This window comes from Corylus avellana, chromosome 2 (assembly GCF_965113065.1).
Source record: "Corylus avellana chromosome 2, dhCorAvel1.hap1.2, whole genome shotgun sequence".
Lineage (NCBI taxonomy): Eukaryota > Viridiplantae > Streptophyta > Magnoliopsida > Fagales > Betulaceae > Corylus > Corylus avellana.
In genome coordinates, this window is record NC_142491.1 from 16,158,245 (window position 1) to 16,176,628 (window position 18,384).

Consider the following 18,384-nt stretch of genomic DNA (forward strand, 5'->3'; position numbering starts at 1 on the left):
TATAAAAGTTGAGTTTTGGCTTAGAGAGTGCCTAGAATAGAAACTCGTGTCCTGGACCCATTTGTTTTTGTGAGTGAAACTGTCCTCCTAGAATTGTGACACATGACGTTTTTGAAGTAAACTTCCATTTAGGTGAGACAATTAAAACGTAATGAATTTAAAAAGTTTGGGTTTTATTTGTAATGCATTTAATTGTCTTAATGAAGAAAACAAAAGGTTCACAAATTCTATCTCTTTATTCAATTTTCTTTTTATATATAAAAGCCTAATTTTGGCTTAGAGTGTGCCTAGAATAGCGACACGTGTCTTTAACCCATTTGTTTTCGTGAGTGAACTGGTCCTCTTAGAAAGTGCCTAGAACTGCGACACATGGTATTTTTTTTTAGTAAACTTCCATTTAGGTGAGACACTTGAAAGGTAATGAATGTAAAAAGTAGGGATTTTATTTGTAATGCACTTAATTGTCTTAATGAAAAAAATAAAAGGTTCACAAATTTTGTCTCTTTATTTAATTTTCTTTCTATCTTCTCTTGGTTTCTATTTATTTATTAACGTGAGACAGTTAAAATATAGGAGTTTTATTTGTAATATATTTAATTGTCATAATGAAGAAAACAAAAAGTTCTCAAATTTTCATTTTTTCTCTCTATTTTTATTTTTATCTTCTCTTGCTTTCTGTTTATATCCTCAACATAAGACAATCTGGGTTTCTGTTTAAATATCAATGTGAGACAATTAAAATATAGGTGTTTTATTTGTAATATATTAAATTGTCTTAACGAAGAAAACAAAAGGTTCTCAAATTTTCTTTTTTTTTCTCTCTATTTTTATTTTTATGTTCTCTTGTTTTCGGTTTATATCTTCAATATGAAACAATCTTGGTTTATGTTTAAATATCAATGTGAGACAATTAAAATATATGGGTTTTATTTTTAATATATTTAATTGTCTTAATGAAGAAAATAAAAGGTTTTCAAATTTTTTTTTTCTCTTTATTTTTTATTTTTATCTTCTCTTGCTTTATGTTTATATCCTCAATATGAGATAGTTAAAATGTAGGAGTTTTATTTGGAATACATTTAATTGATGTCTTAATGAAAAAAAAAAAACAAAACAAAACAAAACAAAATATTCACAAATTCTCTCTTTCTCTCTCTCTCTTTGTGTTTATTTTTCTTTCTTTTCTTGCTTTCTATTTATATCAATATAAATAGAAAGCAAGAAAAGATATATCTCAAAGTTATTTAGGTGAGACAATTAAAAAGTAATGAATTTAAAGTAGTTGTTTTATTTGTAATGCATTTAATTGTCTTAATGAAGAAAACAAAAAGGTTCACACATTCTGTCTTATTATTTATTTATTTATTTATTTGAGTAGTTCATTCAAATCTCTATTAATCAATCAAATAGAAGTTACAGACTGCTCTCTTCGGATAATCTCCGAGATATAATCAGAGATTTCTCCAAACCACTCTCTTTCTACTCCCATCTGCACCGCCAATTTAGTCATATTATGGGCTGCAAAATAGGCATTTCTTCCTACAAAATTTATATCCCAAGAATTAAAATCGTCGCGCAAAGTTTTAACGTCTGCTATAAGATGTCCAAACCTACTCCAGTTTTCCTCCCTTGAATTCAGCGCATATACCACACTCTTGGCATCGCCTTCCATACTGATATTTTGCACTCCAATTTTCATGCAAAATCTCAAGGCATGGACTGCAAAATTTTCTTTTTATCTTCTCTTGGTTTCTGGGATTCAGATCCCCTAGAATTCCTTTAAATTTGAGATTCTCAAATTCATAAATCTTTGCCGTCCATCTCATTTAAGCGTCTAAAATATATCATGTTTCAGAATTTAATGGGCAAGCTGCCTTATTAAATTTATGTCACTTAGTAACTTCCTCATTAAATTCTGAAACATGACTTATTTTAGACGCATAGATGGGATAGACGACTGAGATTTATGAATTTGAGAATCTCAAATTTAAAGAGAATTCTAGGGGATCTCAATCCTAGTTTCTGTTTATATATCAATGTGAGACAATTAAAATATAGGGGTTTTATCTGTAATATATTTAATTGTCTTAATGTAGAAAACAAAAAAGTTCTCAAATTTTCTTTTCTTTTTTTGTTTCTCTCTATTTTTATTTTTATCTTCTCTTACTTTCTATTTATATCCTCAATATGAGACAATCTTTGTTTCTGTTTATATATCAATGTGAAATATGAGACAATCTTGGTTTCTGTTTATATATTGTTAATGCACAGTTTTCCGAGGATGAACGTGGCACACTCTCCGAGTAGTATTACGATGTCTGAGGATGCATCGGGCCTTCACACAAGAACAAACAATAGGATTAGAGTCCCCGGTGGTCTCCTGACGTGATACTCCAATGCCTAAGTCAGTGATTTGAGAGAGAGAGAAAAGATGTAAGCAACAATAAAGCTTAGATAGCAAGAGTTGCGATTACCTTAACACTGATAGGTGACTTGTATTTATAGGCGTGAAAGGAGTTTGATCTCCCACACGTTTCGGAGTCTTATCCCTTGATTTCTGCCGTGCAAGTATTTGAAAAAGGGATGAGGTTTGTTAGCTACTCGGTGATCCTAGTTGATAAGTGCCAGATATTGCATACTTGGACCCCTTTATTTACATTAACGGGGTCATTAATGTAGGTCATTAAAGAAAAACTACAGCTTTAAAGGGAAAATTTAAAAGTTTGGAAGAAAGCATACTTTGAGAAAACTTAGATGATGTGGTTAAGTTTAACCAAATCCAAGAGAAGGTTAAATCGGATTAAAGATTAGATTGGATTAAAGTTCAGATTGGATAAAATTTCGGATTGGATTCAAATTCAGATTTTGAACATGTCTCAGTATTTTGACCATAACTTTCCGTTCAAATATCGGATTAAAGTGATTCAAGGAGCATTGGAAAGCTAGCTCAAAATAATACAGTTCATTGTGAAATATAATTTTCCTAATTCGGAAGGTTACTATGCCAAAATCGCCCCTCAATAAAAGAACACAAATCTGGACGAATCCAATTCCGATTTCAGACTTCTATTTTGACTGAGAGACAGACCTCCGAATTATCTAGGTTTAATAGGGCTTCTAGGACTTCCCTAAGCCTATAAATAGACCTCTTTGCATTCAAAAAAAGATATACACAGTTCCAGAGACTAGTTTTGGGATACAATTTTGGAGACAAAATGTAATCTACAGCTTTTCTTTTAGTTTAGTTTTTTCTTTAGGTTTAGGTTTAGGTTTAGGTTTTAGTTTCATAGTCATGTGCAGCTAAATTCTCAACTAAGGTTGGGGATGAAACCTCACCGATGAGGAACAAATTCACTTTATTGTAAGTTTTTATTATTCCAATTTTATTAGTTTATTATTTCAATTGTTTTACTTCTTTTCAGTATGTGGCATGATTCTTGGATATCTTGTTGTGATTCAAAGATACACTTGATGATTTAAGATAATTTCACATAATTGATCGCTTGGTTTTTAACTCATAAAAATTGGATATCCCTTGTGATTTGTTCTACGGATACATCTGGTGTTTCAATTAAATTTGGATTCCTTTTGTGCTTGGTCAATGAATGGATACATGGGATGATTTTGATTAATTCTTTGAAGTATAGTAAAACATACATAAGATTTAAATTGTGCGAACTTCGGATTAATATTGATGAATATAAAATATGTTGTTATGATTTGATGAGTGTAGATTCCACATCCTTAGTTCCTTTATCTATTGATTTACTTAGTTTATTTAGTTTATGTTTAGTCTTTTAATTTTCAAAACCAAAATCAAAACCCTTTTGGAACTAGGTTAGGGTAAAATTAGGTTAGATGTAAGTTGATTTTTCAAAAAATACAATTCTCTGTGGGTTCAACCTCGCACTTGCAATCTATTAAACTATAATCGATTCGTGCACTTGCGAGTATAAAATTTGTACAACAAGTTTTTTGGCGCCGTTGCCGGGGAGTTGTTTAATTTTTTAAACCAATTTATTTCTGAATTAGCTTTATTCTTCTACTAGTTATAATTAGGATTTTTTTTTTCTGCAATTTATTTTGTTTTATTCCTATTACTAATAAAAAAATAAAAAATAAAAAGATTTTTCTTTTGTTTGTTTTTTTTTTTTGCTTGTTTTACAGCTCTGCCGCAGCACCTTCCGCACCTCCCTGCTAGTGCAATCAATCGCAGCCCTGCTACAATTGAGCGCACTCGCAGCCAAGACAGCAAATCAAGCGCACCTGCGCTCGTCAACTGCCGCATCTTCATTCATACACAACGCAAGTGCGATCAAGCGCAACTATAGTACGCTCAAGCGCACTCCCAGCAAAGGCAGCAATTGCAGCAATTCCGTAGATCTTTGCCAAAAATTTATTTTAGGTCCTTTTTGTGAGTTTTTAAATTTTAGTTTTAATTTTTTTATTGTGTTAGTTGTTTTTTAAGTTTATTTTATATATATATAATTGGTTAATGTTTTATGTGATAAAAAGTAAGGAGGAAGCATGCTATGTTAAATACTACCTAAATTAAGTGATGATATTTAGTACGTTTTACTCGCAAGTGCAGAGGATCAAACGATAGTATAGCAGGCAAATACAAGATCATTCCCGCGAGGATTGATAAATTATGCTTAGAAGCAAATTCCTATTTAAGTAAACATATGAAATTCAATTGTTACGATTGAATTTAATATAAAGAAATAAAATAAAAGATAAACTAAAACTAAAAAAGGATTAGGGTTTTGATATCCACCATTAATCAAGCTAATTAAGATAACAATATGCCAATGCGCCAATTATATCGATATATCTAATGTTTGTCAAACTAAGGGCATGGGTGTGTACTCCTTAAGCTATTGATTCCCCTAAGCAACGAATTAGACATGAGTATCTACTCTAATTCTTTTCTTTCTTAAAGGATTTAGCATGAGTGTCTACTAAGTTGTTCTTTAAGAAAGCATAGATCTGTGGAAATCGACAAACACACGAGGCCTAGGTCATGGGTGTCTACTCCCAGTTCCCTATGTTGATTAACCCAAGAATTCGGTGTGGATATCTTTTTTTACTTTTATTAAACCCAAGACTCAGTCATCCAAATTGATTTAACTAACTAGTCCATACCACATGCATTTGTTAGCCAGACAGACACAAATGAGGAATACAAGATAGTAGGTATTAATCAAGTTAAATACACCAAAATATAATTGTAGCAAAGGTGCCAATATTGCAATCATAAATAGACATGATTAGGGCTTCAATCTAGCCCTAATTAAAAATATAAACTACATAATGAAAATAAAAGGTGAAAGAGAAGAAAACCCAAACTTCTTTTGATGTAGCCTTCAGTTCCTATCCAGAGCTTGTGCCTCTTTTCTCCACACTTATTACTAGAGGCTAAGAAGTGTATTTATAGGCTTTAGAAGTCCTTGTTACACTAGTAAACCGAGGAAGTTCGTAGGGTTTTACTCCTATTACAAGTGGGAGTTGGAAAACCCTAATATGGAAATAAAAGCAGCTTGGCCACACTCTTGATATGTCTCCTACGCACGGGTGCGATCGATTGCAACCTGTGTGCGTTCAATCGCGTGTCTGCGATCGAGCCTCTTCTGTTGTGCGCTCGATTGCGCATGGCCGATTCGCTGCTTGTCTCTCTCTAGTAGTGTGCTCGATCGCACTGTCAGGGGCTTCAACTTTTCCCAATTTCTCTCTTTGAGCCCAAATCTTTCAGTTTTACTTCCTTTTCTTCCAAAAGCATATAAAAGCATAGAAAACACAAAAAGGAACTAAAATAACACAAATTAACAATATTAAGGAATTAACACACATAAGTTTAAGGGCTAAAATATGGATATTTTGGTACTTAACAAAGCATGAATTTTCATTTTAATGATTTTAATGCATCTCCTAGTTATAGGACACTAGCTCATGCCAACTACCCTCAAAATTTTTACACACATGAGCCATGTTCATATTGCTCCAATCCTTATCATAGTTCTAGCAATTGTCCACACTGGGACAAGTTTCTGATTTTTCATATGAGCATATGAACACTAATATCTCCACCTTAGGGTTTGAATCAAATTCAAATTTTTAAACCCCGGGATGGAATAATCAATCTGATTTCTCATGGTCAGCTCAGGCAACAAGAAATTATGCTCACCAATTTGATGAATTGCACCGTTCAGAATATCCGCAATTCGATCACGAAGCTCTACCACCTGCGGATCAATCCATTACTCAAATGCCACAGCTTGCACTACAGTCATCCCTGGAAAACATGATGAAAGCATTCATGCAATCAATTGATAAGAACATGCAAGAGATGAAGCAAGATATGGAGAATACTAACATGAGCAATAATCAAGCTATACAAGAGCTCAAGAATTCCAACTCCCAAGCCATACAAGAGCTTAAAAACTTCACTCATCAAGCTATGTCAAAGTTGGAAGGACAGATCGGTCATCCAATTGCTGAATTCAACAGATAGAGGAAGAAGAGCTTCAAAATCAATTGATGACTGAAGGGAATTACATGATTGATGAGGATGATTATGAAAATTCTTATCATGAGCATGCCCAAGCCACCACCACGCATGGGAGTGAGAAAATCATGGATAACATTGAGGAGGAAGAAAAAGAAGAGCAAGTTGAGCATACAGAGCAAATTGAGCACCATGAGAATAGTGAGCTCTCAACAGATCCTAATCTGTTTAGTGACATGGAAGTGAGTACTGAAGCTCCTGCCTGCACACTGTCCCTCTTGAGACACGTCAAGAGCCATCTTATGTCAAGATATTCAAGGACTTGTGCACACAAGCACACAAATCTATGAACCACTTTCCTAAGAAGATTCATTGAGGCAAGCAAGTCTACATAAGATGGCGAAACATCCTTCCAGAGGGCTATGAAGTTTTGAAGAAGAAATGGTGGAAGGGATTGGTTGGACATTCGCATGATCCTCCAGTTTATTTTTTGCACTTCACTCCACAAATTCTTTCTGTCCTTTGTTTCTAATAGCAATTAATCTTTTGATGTTTGTTTCTATGAAAATATTGCTATTAGTTTTGTTGACAGGTGTTTTGTTGTTTAAGTTTAGGGGACGCTCTGGCCTTGTTCACACTTAGATTTCCTTTCTTCCGGTAATGTATTTCTATACTACACATTGAGGGCAATGTGTAATTCAAGTTTGGGGGTATGAAAAAACACTTTTTCTGTTTATTTTTGTTCTTATTTGTTTATTTTTATTTGTCTTTTTGTGTTAAAAAATTTGAAAAAAAAAAAAAATTATGCTATGTTTTTGTCAAGTTGAGCACATCATTATGTCATTAGGAGTCTGAGTCCTTTGACTTATTTTTGGGTAAAAGAGATTTCACATGTTTTGAGATAAATTTTTATGAGCACATTAGCAAGTTTTCTGTGAGGTATGATGTTTGAGCTTATGTTTGTTCTCTTTGAGATTTGTTGGATGACCTATTGATGAATAACCATTGGCTTGCAAGATATATATATATATAAAGAAGGAAAAAGAAAAGAAAGATCATGTTGAGTTTTCCGCTGAGTAACCGAACCTCCTGCCTCATTAAGCAATGAGTGTTCGCGTCAAAATGTGTGAAGTTCAGTATTGATTTATGATATGTCTAATCTGACTTCATAGCCTTTTTGACTTAAGTTAATAAGCCCTTAAGGATGTTCTACATCTAGTGCCCTAAAGCCACCTGGCTTGGGAGTCATTGGCACTTGTTACATGTGTCAATTAGAAAACTTAAGGGAGTTAGACATTGCAAAGCCCCTAAAAAAAAAAAAAATTGCATATTGTGCCTTGGTTGTTTCATTTAATAGAGATTTTTACAAATTTTATGGAACTTGTCTTGAGTTTAAACTGAAAGCTTCATGATTGTACACTAATTACACTTTACACTTTTCAAAACATATGAGGTCTCAATTGTCCAATTATGAGTGATTTGATTTTGGATTTTCTTTTGATTGTGATGATGGTGTTTGTCTTTTTAAGTTTGCTCATGAATAAGAACCATGGTTTATATGAAACTTCTTTCTTGTTAACAACATAGTGCTACAATGTTTGTGGGTATCATTCTTGTTAAGCCCTCAAGAGACTTCACTCGTCCACTAGGGATGCCTAGGGGTTTAAAAGGTTTGTTGCATATTCTAAATGCAATCGTTTCTCCCATGAAAGAGAATTTATGTTTCTTACCTTCATTGTATTCTTCGTTTTGTTTTGCTAAGGGATCCCCCATGGTGGGAATAGGCGTAGGGCCCCATACATCAGAATGCACCAAATCAAAAGGAGCCTAAGAAATAGAGTCACTATTATTAAAAGGTAAAGCACTTTGTTTTCCAGGTTGATACACAACACAATCAAATGACTCAGACTCAACAGACCCTAACTGACCACTTGTAGCTAAAGAATGAATACTAGAAACAGATGCATGTCCTAAACGAGAATGCCATAAACTGAGGGTGGTAGATGGAGATCGAGAAAGATGGCAATAAGCACAGTAGGAGGAAGATGGAGAGATGAAAGCTCAAAAAGTTGTCCAATCTTATAGGCGGTCCCAATTAGCTGTCCTGTCTGTGGATCCTGCATATCACAACCATGTTTAGAAAAATGTAGTTCTAAACCAAGTTTACAAAGTTGACCAACAGATAAAAGATTTAATGAGAGATTAGGCACTAAATATGTATCAAACTTAGATAGTTGATGAGTAGAAACAGACCCAATGTGACTAACATCAAGATGCGAACCATTAGCAGTGTAAATGGTGGTAGTGCTAGATAAAACAGATTTTGCATAAAATATGAAAGAATTTGGTGTCATGTGATTACAGCAAGCAGAGTCAATATACCAAGAGGAATTACCTGGTGTGGTGGACATGGCGGTATTAAGACTGGACTTAGATAAAACATGATGAATAAGAGCCTCAATTTCTGCAGGAGAAAGAGTATTGGGTTGGGTTGCAACATCGATGTAAGACATATTTGATGTATCAGTTTGAGTGACAGCAACAGCCTTATGACTAGGAGCTCTGTGATTTGCACGAAAAAGCCTTTTTCTGCATTCACTATACCTATGGCCAAATTTTTGACAGTAGTGGCATTGGATATTCCGATTAGACGAGGAAGATCCGACAGGAATGAAACTAGGTGCTCGTGTGTTGCGAGATGCTGTGGCCATGACCATCTCAGAGGTGTGGAGCTTCATTGTAGAGAATCGGGTCTCTTCTGAAACGAGTTCACTAAGGGCACTTTCAAAGGATGGCAACGGTGAGCGGTGAAGAAGGGAAGCCTGAGTATTCTCAAACTCATCTTGTATTTCCGTAAGAAATTCGGCCAGGCGCATGCTATTGCGATCGGTGATGTACCAAGAGGCAGCGACTTTATTGGTCAAGTTTGGTTCACATAATGCCAATTAATTCCAAAGACAAGTCATTTGTGAATAAAAATCAGTATTGTTCTGACTTGGTTCCTGGCACATACAATGAAGCTTGGTCACAATCTGAAACCACTTAGCAAGATTGGTAGTGTTGTAGCGTTGAGTTAACATGTCCCAAACATCTTTGGCATTGTCAAGATTGCCAAAAGTCATGCTAATGGAGATGGCCAAGTGTTGGGGAATCAAGAGATAATCCTGTAATGAATACTTTTCCATGTTCGGAGGCGGGTAGAGAAAGACGTAGCGGGTTCCTCTTTTCCAGCAACAAGTTTAGGTTCTTCTCCAGAAACATACTCCCAAAGACAATGTCCTTTGATCCACCTACAATTATTTTGCGACCAAGCCGGGTAATTGGAGCCATCGAGAATGATAGGGATAGGTTGGGTAATATCTTTGGTGTTTGGGAAAATGGTAGTAGGAGGAATGACCATGTTTTTTGGGGATATAATCTGGTGTGGCTGAGTCTAGGATAGGTTATGTGAGCCTGGCAAGAAGGAATCTGGCATGGCCGAATGTATGATAGGAGATATGAGCTTAGTTTTAAGGGTTAGGATCTCGTGAGGCTGAGTGTATGATAAGCAATATAAGCTTGGTTAAGGGGCTGAGCTACAGTGTAGCAGGGTACACTATAAGGTTGTGAGCTCAAAAATAGAAATAATCCAATGCGGCCGAGTGTATTGTAAAGAGGTGAACTCAAAAATTACTTACAAAGGGAGGCGGCGCGTGGTAGCTCCGTGGTGCGCGTGCTCCAGATGGTTAGGTAGATCGGTAGCCTCCGATCCATAATCCTCAATTCTTTTCTGCAAGCGGCTGAGTACTGGTGGCACGTACTTTCTATAGATCGGTAGATCGGCAGCCTCCAATCTAGATTCCGATAGTCATTTTCTGAAAATGGCTGAGTGAGGCGGCGCTTGAGGCGAGTGAACGGGGACACAAAAAGTTCTGACAGTGCGTGAGAGCTCGTTGAACCTCAGAATGACGATCTGAGAACACCACAGGATAGATCAGATCTTTTTGAGCTTGTTGGTATAATAATTATACCAGAACAAGATCGAAAAAGCCTTTGAATCATGTGGAGAACAACGTACTGACTTCCTAATTCTCTAGACAAGGCCAAAACTTGGCTTTGATACCATGTTAAAATAACAAGAGACATGGCCTTCTTACAAGCAGCAAGAAAAACAAGGAAAATACAGCAAAAGCAACACAACCCAACCAAAATACAGGGAAAATCAAAGCAATAAAACCAACAATTAAAAAAAGGACCACACTAGGCGGATGACAGCAGCCGGAAGAAAAGCCAATCGCGTGCTTGCCGGAAGTAGGTGGCGTTGGAAGCACATCGCGGTGGGGATGTGCGAAAAGACCCGGTTGAAGACAGTAGACGGCAAAGCTGGCACGGAGGAGATTGGCGGCGCACTCAAAGAACTAAGGGGAAGTTTGAGTGAATCCCCCATGAGCGGCACCGACAAAGTGTGCCCAAACAAACACTTAGCAAGAAAAAACAGACAAGCAGACAAAGAACAACAACATGGAAAAGAAAGCGAAATCCAAAAACAAACACAAAAAAGAAAAGAAACACAAATTGGGGAAGAGAGGGGGGAAGGAAAAACAGGGAAGGGAGGGGGAAAATGATCAGGGAAAGAGAGGGGGAAAATGGATCAGGGAAGGGAGGGGAAAAGAACAGTGAAAGAGGAGGGGGGGGGGAGAGAGAACTCCCCAACTATGTGGCACTTCCTTAAGCTCTACTAGGGTTTTGGGATTCTGACTGCCAATCTACGACAGCTTTTAATGTACTATAGCGTCATCTAAGGAATGGTCTTCACAGTACTCCTCAATATGAGAAAATTAAAATGTAGGGGTTTTATTTGAAATGCATTTAATTGATATCTTAATGAAGAAAAAAAAAATGTTCCCAAATTTTCGCTTTCTCTTTTTATTTTTCTTACTTTTCTTGCTTTCTATTTATATCTCAATGTTATTTTGTAAATTTTACACTCAATTTATGAAAAAGACGAGAGAGAGAGAGAGAGAGAGAGAGAGAGAGAGTTTCCAATCATTGTTTCTCAATAAAAAAAATATAATACAATTCTTTTTTCTTTTCTTTTTTTGATATAACAGTTCTTTTCAATTATATTAGTATTTTATTTTTTTTTATCTTTATCCTGTGGTTATGTTCTTCAATTTTCGTTCGTGTCCCTTATTTTTTTTCTTTCTAAATTATATATTATTTGTATTCAAATTTATTACTTCTCTTTTGCAAATTTTACATTGAATTCGGGAAATTTTACAATTAAAACGTAGGAGTTTTATTTGTAATATATTTAATTGTCTTAATGAATAAAACAAAAGGTTTTCAAATTTTCTCTGTCTCTCTCTCTCTCTCACTATTTTTCTTTTTATATTCTCTTGATTTCTGTTTATATCCTCAATGTGAAACAATTAAAACGTTGGGGTTTTATTTGGAATCAATTTAATTGACTTCTTAATGAAGAAAATAAAAGGTTCCCAAATTCTCACTTTCTCTCTCTTTTCTTCTTCTCTTGCTTTCTATATTTTTTTACATGTCCACACAAGAGGGGGGATAGGTTATTCGAACTAGTGACCTTTGATTCATGAGGCGTATTCCTTAGCCGATTGAGCTACCTCTTAGGAACGTCTTGCTTTCTATTTATATCTCAATTTTATTTTGTAAATTTTACACTCAATTTATGAAAAAGAAGAGAGAGAGAGAGAGAGAGAGAGAGAGAAAAAAAAAAGAGTTTCCGATCGTTGTTTCTCAATGAAAAATATACTACAATTATTATTATTATTATTTGTTATAACAATTCGTTTCAATTATATTAGTATTTTATTTTATTTTATTTTATTTATCTTTATCATGTGGTTATGTTCTTAAATTTTCGTTATGTCCCTTATATATATATTTTTTCTATATTATATATTATATTTATTCAAATTAATTACTTCTCTTTTGAAAATTTAACATTAAATTCGGGAAATTTACAATTAAACCGTAGGGATTTTATTTGTAATATATTTAATTATCTTAATGAATAAAGTAAAAAGTTCCCAAATTTTCTCTTTCTCTCTCTATTTTTACTTTTATATTCTCTTTCTTTCTGTTTACATCCTACAATTAGAACGTAAGGCTTTTTGTTTCTCTTGCTTCCGGATATGAAGTCACAGATGCGTTGCAGATGAAGGAATTTTGTTGTCCCGATCATTGACGATCCAACAAGTCAAGCAGCAACCAATTCTACCGGACAAAGAAACTGAGTTCATGAAGAAAACCAAGGAGGCGTCAGGGTCTAACTCGAGGCTGAGTTATTTTCAAGAAGGGGAGACTAATGTAGGACAGCCGAGTTAGAAAGGAAATCTCATCCGAGCATCTACACTACCGGTTGAGATTGTCTCTCTCACCCGAGCATCTACACTACCGGTTGAGATTGTCTCTCTCACCCGAGCATCTACACCACCGGGTGAGATTTTCTCTCTCACCCAAGCACCTCCTAAACTGGGTGAACTTGAACCTCACCCGAGTAGTACTATGCACCAACAGGGCACTATTCACCACTCGGACATTGTTCAACCATGCACTATTCACCTAGACCTTGTTCACCAAAATAGTAATGTTCACCCAGGCACTACTCACCCGGGCACTACTCACCCGGGCACTATTCATCCGGGCATCACTATTCACCAGGGCATCACTGTTCACCCGGGCAAGACTTCTCTTCCACCTAGGGCACCCTTTGACCCGGGCATAACATCCAAGTGTCTTTACTCCCGAGCATAAACCGTCGGGAATCAAGTTTCTAACATCTGACAAAGCTGCCACCAGAAAAGGAATAATGTCAGTAATGGGCGACAATGTCAGAGCCACAACAGTGATGGGCGGCTGGGTCAGAGCCGAGAAGGCCGCAAAGTGATTTCAGGATAAGAGCGTCAATGTCAGAACCATGGACGGCAATGTCAAAGCCGGGGAGGCCGCAAAGGTGATGTCAGAGCATGACTTTAGGGCATCATGTCAAGGAATAATCTCAGGACCAGGAAAGGCCGCCAAGTTCGTGTTAGGGTCGGAATTAATGTCAGAACTAGGGTCAAACAGCCGCAAGGAATATTGTAAGAACCAACCCTGCCAACACCATGCACCAATGAGAAGCTTCTGCGGATTAAGGAGAATCAATGAGGAGCCAGTGCCAGATCCATGGAGCCAATGACAGGCTACCATTGCTAGGGCCAATCACGTTAGGGCCAAGATTATTTTAATATTTGTTTTAGAATAGTTTAATCTTTCCTTTCCTATAAATAGGACCCTTGTACAATTCATTTCATAACAACCAACTTGAATTTTGAATCAAATATATGAATTGAGAATTTTCTCTTCAAACTTCTCTGTGGAGAATTATCCTTCAACCTATGGGTTGTGTTGCATTCTGCGGATTGTGTTTTACTTTTCTTGGTGAGGAGACGAAGAAGCTCCTAACTTGTTGTTACAAAGTCTTCCACTACGTCAAATCCCATGGTAGTACTGGTACTTAACAAGAGGCTACCATGTGTCCTCAATGCCACAGCCCATCAAATGTGGTTTAAACGCTAGCAATTTGCCAACCTCCTCATTACAAAGGCCAAATTCCTTTAAATAACTAACCTGGTTAACACAAGCAGCATCTCACTTAATGTCTATGCAAATTGGTTAGTGATTAAGAACACGTCATATTGAAGTGAAATCAACGCACACAATCAGGATATGGTGAATGATTTCTAAAAAATTACTTCTGCCTCATGTTTCAATTGCTTTTGCTACTATAATCTACATAATAAAAAACGGATCCTATGAAACTCCAAAATTATCAAAATCGAATACCTTTTCATTCATCTCTTCCATAGTAACCTGGCCAAGTACCCTGGGATAATCGAAGACCATTGTTCCAAAATCCTTCTCATTCATACCCATATCCAAGTAGAACTGCACATGAGCTCTCACTTCCTCCAAGCTGTAAGACTACAAAGAGGGACACCGGCTCACGACATAACCGATCCAATCCCTCCTAACTCCATTGCACTCTAGATACTCGAAGATTTCATCCAACTCATCATTGTTCCGCTTCAAAATATTCTCGTCGGCTTTTGTGAGTGCAACCCCAAGAAACTCACCCTTCACACGAATTTACTTCAACCACTCTTATAGACTCAATTTTCCCCCTTGACATGCAAATCAGCTTCCCAATTTTCGGATACGACACTGAATTATGTTTCAACCACCTATACACAATTCAGGAAGCACAATTTAACATAATAATCCCTTTTTAACCCCCCATTTTCCACTTTGAATCACTAAATTCAAAAACACAAACCAATAACAACTTGGTATCAAATCAGAGCAATTGGGTTTCACAAAAATTCAACAACTCTACGCTACAACACCACAGATAGCATCACATAAACTAGATCCCACAAACAACAAAACGTCACTAATTTAGCCTCTGTCCTTTTATCTTATAAGTGGCACTACATTCGAGTCCTGAATCACGGTCTTGGCCCTGAAATTGAACGTGGACTCAGAGAACTTAGGGAAGCGCTTCATGGCGGCGGTTTCAACCATAACATAGTCAATGAAAGGCCCCAACCTGTTCGTCAAATTGGTGGCGTAGGTGATTCCAAACTTGCCCTTTCCCATGGCCTCCTTGAAAATCTCGGCGGTGATCTTGCGCCGAATCTCGAGCGCACGCATTATAATCTTTTCCACGTCTTCGTCGTCGTCGTCTTCAGGTTTGCCATGGAGCAGGGTTCGTAGAGGGGACAGAGAGGAGTTGACATCCGGGTCGCCCAGGGACTGGGCGTAGATAGAGCCCGGGAATTGTGGGGTGCGTTTGGTTGCAAGAGAGAGCTGTAAAAGCTTGAGCTTTTCTTCTTCTTCTTGTTCATAGGATAGCGAAGATGGGGTTCGGGCGGAGGAGTAGTAGAGACGGGTGTGGAGGGTGAAGGTGATAGTGGGATGGGCATGAAAGCATGTTATTTGCAATGGAATGGACACACACAGAATGCCGAATGGACACTGGCACGAGTTCCGAAGATAATACTCAACTTGTTTGGATCAGGATCCATCCCCAATTTTGACCATCTAAGCCGTTCCGTACATCAAGATCCCATAAGCCATAATAGTCTAGTGGTCAGGACATTGGACTCTGAATCCAGTAACGGGTTCAAATCTCGGTGTGACATTTTCTGGATCAATTCTTTCGTTTTTCTTTTTTTCTTCTTCTTCGTATTAATAAAGTTTTTCTTGGAAGAAATTTCTCAACTCATGTTATTAAATTAACTTGTATCTTAAAAACATATAAACACACATTTAGAGCATCTATTTCTCACATATTTATAAAAATGCGCAATGTAAAACTAGTTTACTATATATGTTAATTTATTACATTTTAATCCAATGATAGTTTTAGAAAGCCACATATAAGTGCGGAATAATGGGTCTCATATCCATAGGTAGTTTTTAAAACCATCATTGGATATAAGATGAATCTTTATTGCATTTTAATCCAGTGGTAATTTTAAAATCTACCTATGAGTGTAAAAAAATTGGTGTAGGAAACTGAAAGTATATGTAACATTACTCTTTAAATATTTGATGCATCTAAGTATGGATCAACACTGACAAAGAGGCTTAATTACTACAAGATGATAGTTTGATGTATTTAAGTATTACACTAGTCAATTTATGAGACTAAATTAAAAATGGTTGTTAGTTCAAGATGTTAAAGAAACACCATGAAGCTACTGTATTTGCCAAAAAAAAAACAAAAAAAGCTATTAAAGCGACATTGTCTCGTAAGAGCATCTCCAACAACATTTTTCATTTTACTACTCAAAATATAACTTTTTTTTCATTTTAGCTACTAGTTTTTCACTACACACTCCAACGAGAACATCTATTTTAACTATCTACTCTAATTAAATATTATTTTTCAGTATTATTTTATTAGTTTTTTATCATTTCCTTATATTTCCCATAAAAAGAGATAAAGAGAAAATGAGAGAGAAAAGATTAAAAAAAAATAATAAAAAATAATAAAAAAAGAGAAAATATAATAAAATATTACTTACAAGTTGTTACAGTAACTTGTAAATATGAAAGTTCACTGTATCAGTAGTAGAAAAACCTTCTATTTTACAGTATTTGTTGGAGCAAGAAAAGTTAACAAAATAGTTAAAATTAATTAAAAAGCTAGTTTAGAAACACTGGAGATGCTCTAAGGCAATTTCCACAAGTATGTATGTATGTCTCATCGTGTATCTACCGTTATAGCTCCAAAAGCTACCACAAAATGTAAATGAAAGCCAAGCACAAGCTCCCGATAAAGTTTACTTCAATTCTATCACTAGCTAAAACTAGTTAATCTTTGAGGTGGTAAGAATTGAAGTAAAATTTCATTATGCATTCTTGGTTCTTACAACAAAACGCCAACATCCCTTGTAGCTCAATGAACATACAATCACTAAACATATAATCATCACTCCTAATAAAGTTTTTTTGGGGGAAAAATATAAAAAAGCCCCCCAAACTACCAACAATTTTCGATTTAGCCTCCTGATGCTCAAAAAGTGATAAAGTAGCCCCCCAAACTACTAAACTTTTGCATTTTGGCCACTCCGTTAGTCAAAACCGTTAGTCTGAACGGAAACCACAAAATGATGCCATTTTATTAGGATTAAGTTATGAAAATGCCCTTGTATGATTTTTTTATTTTTTATTTTTTAAAAGCAGGAGCAAAACGGCGCCTTTTTGCTTAGGGTAATAGTTGTATATATTCTGCCCAGCAAGAGCAAAACGGCGCCGTCGAAGTTGCCTAGCAAGAATAGCCTCGGCTCCCACTCCGAATCCACCACTCCACGCCGCACAGTGGCGTCTTCGTGCGCCACCAAGTTGCGGTGGAGCAGATCAGCGCACCAACGTAGATCCTGAGACAGGACTTCGCTGACCGTCGTGATGGTCGGGATGCTCTGGATCGCGTTGCCGAAGTAGTAAGGGTCCATCCGCGGCTCCAGCCGGTGGCGACAGTTCACCGCCATCCGAAACGTCGTCGCTTTGCTCGCCTCCAACCTCCTCGCACATGTCACCGCGCGACATAGCTAAGCGCTGAGCGACTGGAATGACGAAATTTCAGCCATCCCTTTGGTCACTTTTTTCTTCAGTATATGAATATCCTCCAAGACAGACGTTATCTTACCGTTGTAAACTTCGTTACCGCCGTTAACGGTTTTCCAACTGTCGTTACACTGTTTTCCAAGTATCTCCACCGCTGACTGGTCAACAAGAACGTTGTTCGTTACTTTCTGCAGCTGATTACAGTTATTGGCGCTGAGTTTCAGCTTTAGAATCGCTTCCTTAGAGAAGTGAAAGATTCGCTCGCGCAGCGGCTTGTCACCGGTAAAAGTCACCTTGGGACCTCCGGGGGGAAATCGGAGCACTGCCGTTTTGCTCCCGCTGGGCGGAATATATACAACTATTACCCTAAACAAAAACGGCGCCATTTTGCTCCTGCTTTTTTTAAAAAAATAATAATAATAAAAAATAAAAATAAAAAATAAAATAAAAAATCATACAAGGGCATTTTCGTAACTTAACCCTAATAAAACGGCGTCGTTTTGTGGTTTTCATCCAGACTAACGGAGTGGCAAAAATGAAAAAATTTGGTAGTTTGGAGGGCTACTTTATCACTTTTGGAACATCAGGAGGCTAAATCGAAAATGGTTGGTAGTTTGGGGGGCTTTTTAAAAAAAATTTCCTTTTTTTTTTTATAACTATATATATATATATCTTTTCTCCATAAACTACCACTTATTTGTTGTTTATCTCATTTAACTTTAGCTCAATGTAATTTGGATCCTATTTTGAAG

General features: G+C 36.5%; 1 pseudogene; it reads right to left on the reverse strand.

The window, feature by feature from the left end:
- Positions 1-13,990: 13,990 nt before the first annotated feature.
- LOC132170886 (uncharacterized) lies at positions 13,991-18,018 on the reverse strand (annotated as a pseudogene).
- Between the last annotated feature and the right edge of the window lie 366 nt (positions 18,019-18,384).